Source organism: Gopherus flavomarginatus, chromosome 12 (assembly GCF_025201925.1).
Source record: "Gopherus flavomarginatus isolate rGopFla2 chromosome 12, rGopFla2.mat.asm, whole genome shotgun sequence".
NCBI lineage: Eukaryota > Metazoa > Chordata > Testudines > Testudinidae > Gopherus > Gopherus flavomarginatus.
In genome coordinates, this window is record NC_066628.1 from 21,308,967 (window position 1) to 21,321,719 (window position 12,753).

At 46.5% G+C, this 12,753-nt stretch overlaps 1 pseudogene; it reads right to left on the reverse strand.

Moving 5' to 3' along the window:
* Positions 1 to 5,642: 5,642 nt before the first annotated feature.
* Positions 5,643 to 6,625, reverse strand: LOC127032153 (olfactory receptor 6B1-like; annotated as a pseudogene).
* Positions 6,626 to 12,753: the final 6,128 nt, after the last annotated feature.

Below are 12,753 nucleotides of genomic sequence, written 5' to 3' on the forward strand. Positions count from 1 at the left end.
GGAGAGCAACAGGCTGTCATTCTGGGAAATCTACACTAGATGGCAGCAGAGTAGAGGAAATGAGAGGAGGGTGTCAGAAATACTGACCAGTGACCAAGATTTCAGTAGGCAATACAATAATAGGAAAGTTATACTGTAAAATGGCCACTAAGTGGAAGCATGTTGTAAGCGTGGAATATGGGCAGCTAGTTTCAAACATGCCCATTAGATGGCAGCATCTCTTGAATACTAATAAAGGGGCAGTGCAAGTACACTATAACTGGCCATCACCTTGGACAGATATCTCCCAAAAATGTAAGCTGGTGTTTGTCCATGTGTAGCAGCGTGACCACCTGCTCCAGCCTGAAAGGGGTTGGAAGAGCCCTGCAGAGGGCTGGGCCTGGGCAAGGTAAAAAGCTGGCTGATTGGGGGAAGTGGCTGCAGCTGGGGCCACGCCCCAAACTGGGCAACAGGGCCTTATAACAAGGCCAGGGAAGCCTGAAGTGTCAGTGTCCCTCTGCCTGTAGAGGGAGATGGCCTGGCTGCAGGGAGCTAGAGACAGGGTACCTGAGTGCAGCAGGCTGGGGAACTCCAGCCTGGAAAGCCCAGGCTGCGGCCTAGCACAAGGCCAACAGTCATTTTTGACCAGTTAGATGACGTCCTTGGCATTCTTAAAACTGACTGGTCATCAGTGATGTCTGTCTGTTTTGATGGAGCATCTACTATGTCTGGATGTCCTGCAGGAGTTGAAATGAAATGTAAAGAAAGAAACAGTGAAATACTCTAGGTACAGTGCTATGCGCATTGTTTGAACCTCATCCTAGTAGATGCCTGCACTTCAAGTAAACAAAACAGAACTGTCTTTGATTTTTTTGGTCTTATTCAGACTCTTTATGCCTTCATGGAGGGACGTCCTGTGCAAGATGCGGTAATGGAGAAGATTTCACAAGAAGTAGGGGTCCGGAGTGCTGGAGACAGGTAGAGAGACCACAGCACAATCAGTCAGAAAGATGAAGTGCCAATGGAAATGTCAAGGTATTTTTCCCACTTTGAACTTTAGCGTCCAAAAAGTGGGCACCTGCATGTACCCTTCTAAGCTTAATTCCTAGCTTAGATCTGATAGCGCTGCCACCAACCAGAAATTCCAGTGTCTGGTACACTCCCTGTCACCCCAAAACCTTCCCTGGGGGACCCAGGACCCAAACCCCTTGGTTCTTAAAACAAGGAGAAATAAACCATTTCCCCTCCTTCCCCTCAAGACTTTCCCCTCCCTGGGTTACCCTGAAAGGCTACACTGATCCAAACTCCTTGGATCTTAAAACAGAGAGGAATTAACCTTCCCCCCACCTCCTTTCCTCCCCACCAATCCCCTGGTGAGTTTAGACCCAATCCCCTTGGGTCTTAAACAAGGAAAAAAATCAATCAGGTTCTTAAAAAAGAAACTTTTAATTAAAGAAAGAAAAAGTAAAAATTATCTCTGTAAAACCAGGATGGAAAATGTTTACAGGGTCTCAGCTTATATAGACTAGAGGGACTCTCTCCCCTTTAGCCTAAGATACAAGTTACAGCAAACAGAGGTAAAAATTCTTCCAGCAAAATACACATTCACAAGTTAAGAAAACAAACATAAGACTACTCCGCCTTTTCTAGCTAGTACTTACTATTCTGAACATGAGAGACTGTTTCAGAAAGATTGGAGAAAGACCTGGTTGCACGTCTGGCCCCTCTTAGCCCCAAGAGCGAACAAAGAACAACACAAACAGCACAAACAAAGAGTTCCCTCCACCGAGATTTGAAAGTATCTTGTCCCCCAATTGGTCCTCTGGTCAGGTGTCAGCCGGGTTTACTGAGCTTCTTAACCCTTTACAGATAAAAGGGACATTAACCCTTAACTATCTGTTTATGACAGGAACTGATGCAGAGTTTGGATCCAGGCATCAGAACATTTACTTGGGCGGTGGTAAGGGGGTTTTGTAGGGAAATAATAATGAACACTAGATTTGTTTATGGGTAAACCAATGATTTAAGGGAGTATAACAAAGTTGTTTGGTCCAGGCTACACAATAAGAACTGATCATTTCTGGCTATGGGCGGTGTTCCTTCGCAGGGGCTCCTAATGCAATTGGGTCATTTCAGTATTTTGGATATCAATAGAGGATTTATTACTAGAATTGATCTGATATTTTCTGAGCTGGGTGTGTACAGGCATGGGTTAATTTCCATCTGGAGCAGAGATTTCCTATCATGCAATGCTTCCCTGCTTTCCTGATCCCAGAGTTCCGTGTGGTTCTTTCCTTGGAATCTCTGTTCTCCATTCTGTGTGCTAATAGAGATGCCTCCCTTTCCCATCTTTGAAGCAAATGATGCTGGGGAGTTTCCTTAATTATATCATCCTTGTCTGGAGGGGCTTAGGTGTGTCTCCCACTGCCTTTTCATTGCTTTTTGTAAGTCTTTCTTCTGATCAGCTTTGGTTCAAGCAGAGGCTGGGGGATGAGGCCTTTGTGAGTCAGACTGCAGAGCTCCTTGACACTGTGGGATGGGGGCAGGGGGGACCTGCCAGACATGGGTGGAGGGAGACCCTGGAGCTCCAAGCCCCAACAGTGGTGGGGGCCCCAGAACCATTTCAACAGCTACACAATGCCCTACATTGTCACAATATTCTATTGCCTGTGACCCGTCCCTGACTTTTACTGTAAATATCTGACAAAATGAATGATCTGGATGATGGGAGGGATTGCACCCTCAGCAAGTTTGCAGATGACACTAAAAGTATGGCTACACTTGCTGCTGTACAGCGCTGTGAGTTAAACCCGCCTTCATACAGCTGAGTAGGGAAAGCGCTGCAGTCTGTCCACACTCAGGGCTGGTGCAAGGATATTTTGCACCCTAGGTGAAATTTCCACCTTGAGCCCTGCCCCTGGCCAAGGCCATCCCTAGTTATTGCTGGGAGGCTGTGTGGGGGCCCAGGCCTCCATGAGGTGAGGCTGGCCCCAGGCCTCTGCGGGGGCATTATGTGGAGCCCTGCCCCAGGCCTCTGTAGGGGATGGGAGCTGGCCACTTCCTGCAGGAAGTGGAGTGACTCAGCCTCAGCCTGGTCCACAACCCTGGCTCCCAGCACGCTACCGGCGAGTGCAAGGTGGGTGGTTCTCTCCTCTCCCCAAGCCTGGGAGCCAGGGGAGTGAAGCAGGCTGGGGCCAGGTCATTCCACTTCCCGCAAGAGGTAGACAGCCCTCTGTGCCCCACAGAGGCCTGGTGCCAAACCTCGCCCCCTCCCCCCGCTCCCTCCTGCTGGATCCGCCCTTTGATCTGCCAGAGTGTGCATCCTCGCCCGTCCCCGGAGCACTGCCACATCCCTCCCTGGTCTTTCCACTTAGATGGACAACAGTGACCTGAGCTCTGGCTGGATCTGCGTTGTATCCTTAGGGCATAAGAAACGAGCAATAGCAACAAATATGATGATGTTACCCATGGTGTTTTGTTTGTATTAGACAGTCTGAATTGATTACAAGACTTTATTATCTTACATAGGAAAGAATGAACAGGGGATATACCCAGGGATTTACTTTCACTGTTAATGAATTTTAATGCCTTACACAATGTCAGCTCTATGTGGTTTCAGAAGCTGTACACACTCTTCACGGAGGGTGAACATTTTGCCAACACCCTGCAGAAAAATACCATCATACTGTGTGTATCACTGCTGAACATGAGAGAGTGACAGAGCTGTCAACATCCTCACTTTCCTGGAAGATGTGTTACATGGACACTACGGGGGACTGTCATAAACAGATAGCTAAGGGTTAATGTCTCTTTCACCTGAAGCACCTGACCAGAGGACCAATCAGGAAACCAGATTTTTTCAACTTTGGGTGGAGGGAATTTTGTGTCTGAGTCTTTGTTGTCTGTCTGCCTGCTTTCTCTGAGCTTTGGAGAAGTAGTTTCTGCTTTCTAATCTTCTGTTTCTAAGTGTAGGGACAAAGAGATCAGATAGTAAGTCATATGGTTTCTTTTCTTTGGTATTTGCATGAATATAAGTGCTGGAGTGCTTTGATTTGTATTCTTTTTGAATAAGGCTGTTTATTCATATTTCTTTTAAGCAATTAACCCTTTATTTTGTCACCTTAATACAGAGAGACCATTTGTATGTATTTTTCTTTCTTTTTTATATAAAGCTTTCTTTTTAAAACCTGTTAAAGTTTTCTTTACTGGGAAATTTCAGGGAAATTGAGTCTGTACTCACCAGGGAATTAGTGGGAGGAAGAAATCAGGGGGAGATCTGTGTGTGTTGGATTTGCTAGCCTGATTTTGCATTCCCTCTGGGTGAAGAGGAAAGTGCTTTTGTTTCCAGGACTGGGAACGGAGAGGGGGAGTCACTCCGTTTGGATTCACAGAGCTTGTGTCTGTGGATCTCTCCAGGAGCACCTGGAGGGGGGGAAGGGAAAAAGGATTATTTCCCTTTGTGTGAGACTCAAGGGATTTGGGTCTTGGGGTCCCTAGGGAAGGTTTTTTCAGGGGGACCAGAGTGCCCCAAAACACTCTAATTTTTTGGGTGGTGGCAGCAAGTACCAGGTCCAAGCTGGTAACTAAGCTTGGAGGTTTTCATGCTAACCCCCCATATTTTGGACGCTAAGGTCCAAATCTGGGACTAAAGTTATGATAAGAGCTGTCAACATCCTCACTTTCCTGGAAGATGTGTTACATGGACACAACGGGGGACCATAAAGACTGTCTCAGTAAGTCCATGCTGTTGCGGAAAAGACCACCACCTTGTCGTGTTACATGGACACAACGGGGGACCATAAAAACCGTCTCAGTAAGTCCATGCTGTTGTGGAAAAGACCACCACCTTGTCAATTGATCAGACAGCCTGAGGCTCCTTTTATTGATAAATCATCAATACATGTGTGCACACACGGAGAGACAGCGTGTCCCCTAGCAAGGGTTAAGCCACTCTCCCGAACTGATTTTTGCCAGAGCTTATAAAGCATAAAACCATAAATTATCATATTTTGCTTACACATAAATCATAATCTTATTTGGCTATCATATGACATAAATTGCAGAAGAGCAATTAATATTATCCTTATATGGTATAACATATGTAAAATTGCAAGCTCTTATCTTTTACTTCCTCATGGATGTTTATGTGATTGTCAGAAGACCCTGACATCAGTTATTCTACTTGCGGTCAAGCTGACCAGCCTCACAAGGCCCTTTGGGATTCAGTGTCTGGTGTTCAGTTCCCGATTCTGGCCAGCTGTTTCTATGCTGATACTTAGATTATTTATGCTAACGCAGGCCTTTTTAGTATGTTACCTTAGGGCAGTGATGAGCTGGTTATTAGGGGACTTTTGAGTTTTTCCCTTATGCTAGCAGCATGATCATGGTTTGCGTATAACAAAACTGTTTTCTGGGAGTGCAGTTCCACAGTGGTTAAGATAGCAGCTTATTATTTTTCTTTGTATTAGTGGTCTTAAGGCCTAGGATCTATACTTATGATTTATTATAGGTGATGTATCTTAGATGAGGGGGGTTAATTTTCCATATCAATGTAGATCATCTCCTTTTCTTTTTCACATTAGTGCTGAGATTTTCAATGGGAGTTTTTAACTTAATTTTAATGGGGACTGATTGCTTAAATCACCCAGGCAGCTTTGAAAACCTCAGACTAAGTTATTCTCTAGGAGCGCCGCATGTTTGGTGAAAGCCACATATTTACTGACTGCTTTGCACAAGGTTTCCTTGACCTCTCTGTTTCTCAGACTGTAGATGAGGGGGTTTACCAGGGGAGTCAGGATTGTGTAGCAAAGAGAGACCACTTTGTTCAGGTCTCTGAGTATATCATGTTTTGGTAGCAGGTACACAATCATTATGGATGCATAGAAAATTATCACCACAATGAGGTGAGAGGAGCAGATGGAAAAGGCCTTTTGTTTCCTGATGGTGAAAGGGATTCTCAGGATGGTGGCGATGATGCACAAGTAGGATGTCAGGGTTAGTAGGAATGGAGGCAGGGTGAATATGGAGGCTAATATGAAAGCCAGCAATATGACCAGGTGGTTGTCAATGCAGGAGAGTTCCATCAGTGGGATGACATCACAATAGAAATGGTCAATTTCATTTGGGCCACAGAATATTAACTGTGATAGGAATAAGACAAAGATGGCAATAGCCAAAAAAAACCATTTAAACCATGACCCAGCAGCCAACTGGAGGCAAACCCTGCTATTCATAAGAGTTGAATAGTGCAGGGGTTTACATATCGCTAAATACCTGTCATAAGACATCACTGCTAGGAGTTAGCATTCTGCACATGCCAGAGAACCAAAGAAATACTGTTGTGTGAAGCAGCCACTGACTGATATGGTTCTGTCCCCAGTCAGGAGAATGGCCAGCAACCTGGACAGGATGATTGAGGTGTAGCAGGTCTCCAGGCAGGACAAGTTGCCCAGGAAGAAGTACGTGGGGTGTGAAGGTGCTGGTCACCCACAATGAACACCACAATGAGGGTGTTCCCTGCCATGGTTGCCATGTAGATCACTTGGAACATCAGGAAGAGAAGAATTTGCAGGTCAGGGGGATCCCCGAATCCCAGAATGATGAATTCTGTGATGGCCGTTTGGTTTCCCCAGTCTCTGTCTGCCATGATTTCAGTCCAGGAAGAATAAAACTCGTGAGAGTGACAAGCTTTTGAGAGCTAGAGAACTTGTCTCTCTCTCCAAACAAAGTTGGTCCAGTAGAAGATATCACCCACTTGTGTCTCTAATATCCTGGGACCAACACGGTTACAACAACACTAAAAAAAACTAAAGGGGAATGATTAAAAAAGATGTGACAAGGAAACTTTCTGTGCTTGTTTCATTTAAATTAAGATGATTGAAAGCAGCCTTTTTCTTCTGCAAAGTAAAGTTTCAAAGCTGTATTAAGTCAATGTTCATGTGGAAACTTCTGAAAGAACCACCATAACATTTTGTTCAGTTACAAACATTCCAAAGTTAGGAACAACCTCCATTCCCAAGGTGCTCCTAGCTCTGAGGTTCTCTTGTACTTGCACTGCCCCTTTATTAGTAGTCAAGATATGCTGCCATCTAGTGGGCATTTTTGGAAATAGCTGCCCATATCTCAGCTTTACAGCTTGATACCACCCACTTTCCCATTATTGTATTGGTCGCTGAAATCTGTTGGGCACTAGTCAGTATTTCTGACCTCCCCCGTCCCTCACTTCCTCTACTCTGATGCCATTTAGTGTCCATTTCCCAGCATGACAGCCTGTTACTCTGCTATCCAGGAATGCATTCATTTTCCTTTCCCATTCTTGACTCTTATTTCACCTGGTGCCCATTATTTAGTAGAACAGCTCATTTCTCACTATTTAACATCTGCTTCTATCCACATTCATTACATAGCACAGAGGTCTTTTTCTCTTCAGTGCTCTTTACTCACCACTTATACACCATGATACAGCTGCACCTCCCTTTTCAGTTCCCTCAGTTGGTCATTTAGCAACATAACATCTCCTTTCTTGCCCTTCCACTTTGGCTGCTGTCCGCTTAGCAGCACCGCTACACCTGTCCCATTCCTCTGCCCTCTAGTGGCCCTGCACAGCATAATCTAATCTTATCTCATTCCTTATCTACTGCTGGATGTGCACTGTTCCAAATTATAGCCACTAGGAACCAAATCACTGATCATGACTGCAACATTAGTGGCTACAAGAGCACGTACAACAGCAGCGGCTTTCAAAGTATTAGCAGGGGTTTCCCATCCATCCCCTGCATCTGTTTCCAATGGAAAAGCGTAGCTTGACCCTACCATGACTGAATCCCCATTGCTTTCCAGGCTGAGATTCTCAGAGGCGTCTATGGAAGTTAAGTTTCAGAGTAGCAGCCGTGTTAGTCTGTATCTGCATCTAAGAAGTGGGTTTTAGCCCATGAAAACTTGTGCTCAAATAAATTTGTTAGTCTTTAAGGCCTGGTCTACACTACACATTTATACCGAATTTATCAGCGTTAACCCGATTTAACCCTGCACCTGTCCACACAGCGAAGCCCTTTATCTCAATATAAAGGGCTCTTAAAACCCATTTCTGTACTCCACCCCGACGAGGGGAGTAGCACTGAAATCGGTATTGCCATGTCGGATTAGGGTTAGTGTGGCCACAATTCGATGGTATTGGCCTCCGGGTGGTATCCCACAGTGCACAATTGTGAGAGCTCTGGAAAGCCATCTGAACTCAGATACACTGGCCAGGTAGACAGGAAAAGCCCCGCGAACTTTGAATTTCATTTCCTGTTTGGCCAGCGTGGAGAGCTCACCAGCACAGGTGACCACGCAGAGCTCATCAGCACAGGTAACAATGCAGTCTCCTGAGAATCGAAAAATAGCTCCAGCATGGACTGCATGGGAGGTACTGGATCTGATCGCTGTATGGGGAGAGGATTCCGTGCTAACAGAACTCCTTTCCAAAACGAAATGAAAAAACATTTGAAAAAATTTCCAAGGCCATGATGCAGAGAGACCACACCAGGGACTCAGTACAGTGCCGTGTGAAAGTTAAGGAGCTCAGACAAGCCTACCAGAAAACCAAAGAAGCAAACGGAAGGTCCGGGGCAGGGCTGAAAACATGCCGCTTCTATGCTGAACTGCATGCAATTCTAGCGGGGTCTGCCACCACTACGCCACCCCATCCGGGGATTCCGAGGTGGGGGTGGTAATCTCAGCCATGCCTGAGGATTCTGTGGACGGGGAAGAGGAGGAGGAGGAGGAAGAGGAGGGTGAGCTTGCAGAGAGCACACAGCACTCTGTTCTCCCCAACAGCCAGGAGCTTTCTCTCACCCTGATGGAATTACCCTCCCACCCCTCCCAAGCCACTATCCCAGACAATGAAGCCATGGAAGGGACCTCTGGTGAGTGTACCTTTGTAAATATAAAATATGGTTTAAAAGCAAGCATTTTTTAATGATTAATTTGCCCTGAGGACTTGGGATGCATTCGCGGCCAGTACAGTTACTGGAAAAGTCTGTTAACATGTCTGGGGATGGAGCGGAATCCTCCAGGGACATCTCCGTGAAGTTCTCCTGGAGGTACTCCAAAAGCCTTTGCAGGTTTCTGGGCAGCGCAGCTTTATTCCATCCTCCATGGTAGGACACTTGACCACGCCATGCATGTAGCAAGTAATCTGGTATCATTGCATGACAAAGCCTAGCTGCGTATGGTCCCGGTGATTGCTGGCATTCAAGCAACATCCGTTCTTTATCTCGCTGTGTTATTCTCAGGAGAGTGATATCTTTCATGGTAACCTGATTGAAATTCAGAAATTTAATTAAGGGTACAGAGATGACCATTCCTACTGGGCTGTTTGCCTGTTGCTTAAAAGAAATCCTTCCTTGCAGGTAGCCAAGCAGGGGGATGGGGGGGTGGGGGAGTGGCGCTGAGCTTTTACACATTTGGCTAGCAGGGATCTTCCCTGCTATCAGCCACGCGGTGCGGGGGGGGAGGGAGGTGTTTAGAAGTGATCTTCCATGATACCAGCCACACGGTGGGAGGAGGGGTAAAGCGATCATCCCAGAGAATTGGATGGGGGGTGGTTTCTGCTGCTGCATGTTAACAGGAAAGAAGCAGCACTGAATGGGCTTTGCTTGGTATTTGGTAAAGGAGGTCACTGGATATATGAAGAGTGCAGAAGACAATGGTTTACCATGGCCGCATGCAAGCTGAATTCTGCTACCCGGATCTGCGTCTGTGAGATCTCTAACACCAGAGCCGCAGGCATTCAATATTAAGATGCAAAATGCGACCTTGTAGTGAAATCACATGTTCTATGTAAGGTGAATAGTGTTGTTCACCATGAAAGAGTATAAGCATTGTTCCGTAAAATGTATCTTTTTAAATACTTCTCTCCCTTTTTCCCTCCCTCATGCAGCTGCAAATTTTTCAAGCCTCCCTACTCCATCCCGAAGGCTGTCTCAGATAAGGCAGTGGAAAAAAAAAGACGCTAGACAAAATGTTCTCAGAAATCTTGGAAGTGACCCGCAATGAAAGAGCTCATCTGAATGAGTGGAAGGACATGGTATCAAATTACAGGAAAGATGCCAGTGAACGTGAGGACAGGAGGGACGTTCGAGATGAGAGGTGGCATCAGGAAGATCAGAGGAGGCTTGACGCAACACTGGGGCTGCAGCGTGATCGAACTGACATTCTCCGGCATCTGGTGAAGCTTCAGGAAAAGCAGCAGGATCACAGAGTGCCGCTGCAGCCCCTGTGTATCCAACCTCACCCCTCACAATGTTCCATATCCTCCTCATCCAGATGTGTAAGAACGCTTGTGGGGAGGCTCTGTGCACCCGCCCACTCCACCCCCATGGACAGCCCAACCAAAAGGCTGTCATTATTTTGAAATTTTTTTAGTGGCCTTTTCCTTCCCTCCTATCCTCCTCCGAAACCACACCCGGGCTATCTTGTCAGTTATCTCCCTCTTTTTATAATGAATTAATAAAGAATACATGCTTTTTAAACGATAGTGACTTTATTTCCTTAAGCAAGCTGTAATCGAAGGAGGAGGGTGGGTTGTGTACAGGAAACGAGTCAATCAAGGGAGGGGGTTCATCAAGGGGAAACAAACACAGCAGTCACATCGTACCCTGGCCCATGAAGAAACTCATTTTCAAAGCTTCTCTGATGTGCACCGCTTCCTGGTGTGCTCTTTTAATCGCCCTGGTGTCTGGCTGCGCATAATCAGCGGCCAGGTGATTTGCCTCAGCCTCCCACTCCACCATAAAGGTCTCTCCCTTACTCTCACAGAGATTGTGGAGCACACAGCAAGCAGCAATAACAAAGAGGATATTGGTTTGGCTGAGGTCTGAGCGAGTCAGTAATGTGTGCCAGAGCGCCTTTAAATGGCCAAATGCATATTCTACAACCATTCTGCATTTGCTCAGCCTATAGTTGAACATCTTGACTACTGTATAGGCTGCCTGTGTATGGCTTCATGAGCCATGGCATCAAGGGGTAGGCTGGGTCGCCCAGGATAACTGCAGGCAATTCATCATCCCCAACTGTTATTTTCTGGTCTGGGAAGTAATTCCCTTGCTGCAGCTGTTTAAACAGAGTAGTGTTCCTGAAGATGCGAGCATCATGAACGCTTTCTGGCCATCCCGCGTGGATGTTGGTGAAACGTCCCTTGTGATCCACCAGTGCTTGCAGCACCACTGAAAAGTACCCCTTCCGGTTTATGTACTGGGTACCCTGGTGCTCCAGTGCCAAGATAGGGATATGGGTTCCATCTATCGCCCCACCACAGTTAGGGAATCCCATTGCAGCAAAGCCATCCACTATGACCTGCACATTTCCCAGAGTCACTACCTTTCATAGCAGCAGCTTAATGATTGCTTTGGCTGCTTGCATCACAGCAGCCCCGACAGTAGATTTTCCCACTCCAAATTGATTTCCGACTGACCGGTAGCTGTCTGGCGTTGCAAGCTTCCAGAGGGCTTTTGCCACTTGCTTCTCGTCTGTGAGGGCTGCTCTCATCTTGCTTATACTGGCTTTTCAGGGCAGGGGAAAGCAAGTCACAAAGTTCCATGAAAGTGCCCGTACGCATGCAAAAGTTACGCAGCCACTGGGAATCATCCTAAACCTGCAAAACTGTGTTGTCCCACCAGTCTGTGCTTGTTTCCCAGGCCCAAAATCGGCGTTCCATGGCTAGAATTTGCCCCATTATCATCAGAATCTCCAAAGTGCACGGGCCTGCGGTTTGAGAGAATTCTGTGTCCATGTCCTCATCACTCTCATCGCCGCGCTGCCGTAGCCGCCCTCTCCTCGCATTGTTTTGCAGGTCCTGGTTCACCATAGACTGCACGATAATGCACGAGCTGTTTACAGTGTTCATGATTGCTGTCCTGAGCTGAGCAGGGTCCATGCTTGCTCTGCTATGGTGTTTGCGCAGTTCACCCAGGAAAAAAGGCGCAAAACATTTGTCTGCTGCTTTCACGGAGGGAGGGGGTGAGGCTTTACCCAGAACCATCCGTGACAATGTTTTTTGCCCCATCACGCACTGGGATCTCAACCGAGAATTTCAAGGGGCGGGGGAGACTGCGGGAGATATGGGATAGCTATGGGATAGCTACCAACAGTTCAACGCTCCGGAAACCGAAACTAGCCTAGGTACATGGACGCACACCGCCGAATAAAAATGCTTAGTGTGGCCGCATGCACTCGACTTTATAAAATCTGTTTTTAAAAAACGGTTTCTGTAAAATCGGAATAATCTCATAGTGTAGACATACTCTAAGAAAACTCCTAAAAAAGTGCTCTGCCAATGTAACAAGGGAGATTTAAACCAGGCCACTTCAAGAGGAAGATTTAAATCCACACCTCCTGAGGGAGACCAAAAGCCCCACTTGTGGGAAAGACAAAGACTTGAGTCTGGCACCTTAGACCACTTGGCCATCCTGACACAAAGACAAAAAAAGGCTCTCTCAACCCTCATTTTCTTCAACATTATATGAGCCGCTCAAGGAGGCCAAGACAGCGTCTCTCTTTCAACACCTACATCACATCTAGTTTTTAGACACTATCACCCTCATCTAAAGCTGCAGGTTTCCTACAATCCTGTGCGTTCTGAGGTGTTCTAATCTCCCCCCTCTCTTATTCGGGGAATAAAAGATGGACACTAGGATAGAGGCAGAATAGAGACACTTAGCTTAATGAGAACCTCAAAGTCCCGCACGGCTGGCCACATAGTCAAGCAGCCAGCACTCACAATCGGTACCGGCC